This window comes from Mobula hypostoma, chromosome 7 (assembly GCF_963921235.1).
Source record: "Mobula hypostoma chromosome 7, sMobHyp1.1, whole genome shotgun sequence".
Taxonomy (NCBI): Eukaryota; Metazoa; Chordata; class Chondrichthyes; order Myliobatiformes; family Myliobatidae; genus Mobula; species Mobula hypostoma.
In genome coordinates this window covers 145,692,641-145,697,268 of record NC_086103.1, presented here as the reverse complement: position 1 = coordinate 145,697,268, position 4,628 = coordinate 145,692,641, and positions in this window count along the sequence as shown.

Here is a 4,628-nt window from a genome sequence, read left to right as displayed (position 1 = left end):
CTAACACTGTACGAGAGTAGGGAAGCGCAATAGTGCGTGGACCAGGCTGGTAAATAACACAATTTCTTCAGCCCAGATTTCTCATGATATGCCAGACACAGAAGTGTCAAATTGCTTTTCAACAACTATAAAGCACTTTGAGGTGTTTACATGATCATTGTAATTAATTATGAGGCACTGAGGATCAAAAGTGTATTTATAAGTAATTAATTTCTTGTATTAAGCCTCTAATCCCTCAGTTTCTACCACTGCTACCAACCACTCCCCCACCAACCCCTTTATCGCCCCCTTAGAAACTCTCATCTTCCCTGGAGGGCGGGAGGCGATATCGACCACTCTGTGTATCACTGATCCGTACCATTTAGTTTCGTGTTTTCTAACCCTTCAGCTGAGAGGAGGGGTACACAGAGAAATTATTGTCCATAGTGTAAACGAACACTGACCGCTATAGTTCATGAGGCCCATTACTTTTGCAGCAAGTATATATGAAATTTGATTTTCTCTTCTGAACAGAAAGTTGGTTCAAAGCCAGGACAGTTGTTACAGTTCCAAAGACTAACAGGAGGTTTACAGTCTCCAATACCAAGAATTTCCTGTTCTATTTGGTTTAAATCAAGCTATTTTAGTCACTGTATATTAACATACAGTGTGAGAGGATGATATTCTTGCACTAAAATAAGACCATAAGACATGAGAGCAGAATTAGGCCATTTGGCCATCAAGTCTGCTCTGCCATTCAATCGTGGCTGATCTTTTTTTTTCCCCCTTCTCAGCCCACTCCCCAGCCTTCTCCCCATAACCTCTGATGCCATGGCCAATCAAGAACCTATCAATCTCTGTCTTAAATACACCCAATGACCTGGCCTCCACAGCTGCCTGTGGTAATAAATTCCTACAAATTCACCACCCTCTAACTAAAGAAATTTCTCTGCATCTTGGTCTTAGATGGATGCCCCTCTACAGTGAGGCTGTGCCCTCTTGTCCTGGACTCCCCCACCATGGGAAACATCCTTTCCACACGTACTATATCTAGGCCTTTCGACATCCAAAAGGTTACAGTGAAATCCCACCATCCTTCCAAATTCCAAGAAGCACAGGCCCAAATCAATCAAATGTTCCTCATATGATAACCCATTCATTACCAGAATCATCCTTGTTAACCTCCTCTGAATCCTCTCCAATGTCAGCACATCTTTCCTTAGATGAGGAGCCCAAAACTGTTCACAATACTCAAGGTGAGGCCTCACCAGTGCCTTATAAAGCCTCACCATTACATCTCTGTGCTTATTCTAGACCTCTTGAAATGAATGCTAACATTGCATTTGTCTTCCTCACCACCGACTCTATCTGCAAGTTTACCTTCAAGGTATTCTGCACAAGGACTCACAAGTCCCTTTGCATCTCAGATTTTTGGATTTTCTCCCTGATTAGAAAATACACTACACATTTATTTCTTCTACCAAAGTGCATGACCATGCATTTTCCAACATTGCATTTCATTTGCCACTTTCTTGCCCATTCTCCTAATCTGTCCAAGTCCTTCTGCATCCTTCGTGCTTCTTCGACACCACCTGCCCCTTCACCAATCTTTGTATCATCTGCAAACCTGGCTGCAAAGCCACCTATTCTATCATCTAAATCATTGATATACAGCATATAAAGAAGTGGTCCCAACACCGATCCCTGTCGAAAACCACTAGTCACTGGCAGCCAACCAGACAAGAATCATTTTATTCCCACTTGCTGCCTCCTATCAATCAGCTAATGTTCTAATCATGCCAGTAACTTTCCTATAATACTATGGGCTCTTAACTTGGTAAGCAGCCTCATGTGTGGCACCTTGTCAAAGGCCTTCTGAAAATCCAAATATACAACATCCACTGCATCCCCTTTATCTATCCTACTTGTAATCTCCTCAAAGAATTCCAACAGGTTTGTCAGGCAGGATTTTCCCTGAAGGAAACCACACTGACTTTGTCCGATCTTATCCTGTGTCACCAAGTACTCCATAACCTTATCCTTAACAATTGACTCCAACATCTTCCCAACCACTGAGGTCAGGTTAACTGGTCTATAATTTCCATTCTGCTGCCTTCCTTCTTTCTTAAAGAGTGGAGTGACATTTGCAATTTTCCAGTCCTCTGGCACCATGGCAGAATCCAATGATTCTTGAAAGATCATTACTAATAACGCCACCATCTCTGTTGCCACCTCTTTCAGTTTGTAGGGTGCAGTTCATCTGATCTGGATGACTTACGTACCTTTAGGTCTTTCAGCTTTTTGAGCATCTTCTCCCTTGTGATAGCAACTGCACTCACTTCCCTTCCCTCACACCCTTCAACACCTGGCACACAGCTAGTGTCTTCTACAGTAAACACTGAAGCAAAATACTCATTTAATTCCTCTGCCATCCCCTTGTTCCCCGTTATTATTTCTCTGGCCTCATTTTCTAGTGGTCCTGTATCTACCCTCAAATCTCTTTCTTTTATACACTTGAAAACACCTTTTCTACCCACCTTGATATTGTTTCCTAGCTTGCTTTCACATCTAATCCTTTCTCTCCTAATGACTCTTTCAGTTGTTTGCTGTAGGTTTTTAAAAGCTTCCCAATTCCCTATCTTCCCGCTAATGTTTGCTTTGTTGTATGCCTTCTCTTTTGTTTTCACATTAGCTTTGACTTCCCTTGTCAGCCATAGTTGTACTATTTTGCCATTTGAGTATTTCTTTGTATTTGGAATACATCTATCCTGCACCTTCCTTATTTTTCCCATTAACTCAAGCCATTTGCTGCTCTGTTGTCATTCCTGCCAGCATTTCCTCCCAGTTTACTTTGGCCAGCTCCTCTCTCATACCACTGTAATTTCCTTTACTCCACTGAAATACCGATACAGCAGACTTTACTTTCTCCCTATCAAATTTCAAGTTGAGCTCTATCATATTGTGATCACTGCCTCCTAAGGGTTATTTCACCTCAAGCTCCCTAATCACCTCTGATTCATTACATAACAACCAATCCAGTATAGCTGATCCCCTAGTAGGCTCAATGACAATCTGCTTTAAAAAGCCATCTCATATTCATTCAACAAACTCCCTCTCGAGATAAATTACCAACTTGATTTTCCCAATCTATCTGCACGTTAAAATCTCATATGACTATCTCCCATGCCCTTTTGACCCACCTTTTCTATATCCATAGTAATCTGTAGTCCACATCCTAGCTATTGTTCGGGGGCATGTATATAACTGCAATCAGAGTCCTTTTACCCTTGCAGTTTCTTAACTCATAGAAACATAGAAAATAGGTGCAGGAGTACGCCATTCGGCCCTTCGAACCTGCACCGCCATTCAGTATGATCATGGCTGATCATCCAACTCAGAACCCTGTACCAGCCTTCCTCCATACCCCCTGATCCCTTTAGCCACAAGGGCCATATCTAACTCCCTCTTAAATATAGCCAATGAACTGGCCTCAACTCAGCCCACAAGGTTCCAACATCTTTCATTCATATGTCACATCTTTCTACTGATATGCCATTCTTTACCAGTAGTGCCATGTCACCCACTCTACCTACCTTCCTATCCCTCTGATACAATGTGTAACCTTGGACAGTCAACTCCCAACCACAACCAGCATTCAGACATCCCTAACCCTGGCACCTGGGAGGAAACATGCTAAACATTAACTTTTCTGTCAATTTTTAAGTTCCCACAAGAAAGAGCCCAATTTCTACAGTGTGATGGAATATTGCTGCAGACTCGCACCACCCAAGTGAGACAGTAAGGCTTCCACTCTCCCCTCCCCAGCAGCTGCTCATGTAATACTGTCAAAAGGACAGAGCTAATAAATGCCTTGACTGTATGCAGTATATGGACAGGGAGAAGGAAGTATAATACATAACCCTGAGAAAAACTTAAAAGGGCATCTTCTGAGATTCTTTAAGTTTGAGTGCCAATTCATGTTCTCTGCTGACATTTCCACTTTAGGGAGGTATTTTACCAGCTTCATTTGGAAGGTAGTACCAACCTGTAGGCTGTCTTGGCTTATCACATTCAAACAGATGACCATGTGAGCTGACACAAGAGATTCTGCGGGTGTTGTAAATCTTGAGCAAAACAAAACTCAGCAGGTCAGGCTGCACCTATGGAGAGGAATAAACAGTCAACGTTTCAGGCCGAGACCCTTCCCAAAAAATTGACTGTTTATTCCCCTTTTTAATTGCTGCCTGATCTGCTGAGTTCCCCCAGCATTTTGTGTATGTTGGTCATGAAGTGTTCTACTGAACAATGCCAACAATGTTGGCTTGGAATGGGAGGGCAAAATGTGAAGGTGAACACATGGATGTTTCCAATAATACAAAAAAGCACAGGGTGAAAATAAATTGCTTCCCACACAGTAGAACCCTCTATTTATGTACACCATCAAATACAATAAAAGAGTAGCTGTATTGAGCAAATACTGATTCTCAAATACTTGTGATATAACTTTATCTAAATGAGAACCAATGTACTCAGGTATACAAATTCAGTTATATTCCAATGTTCACTTGGTCATCTTTTTGTAGCTATGAATGGATTTTACTTGCTGTGCACACACTTTCAATGAAAATTATGAATTCTTTTTGGGTATA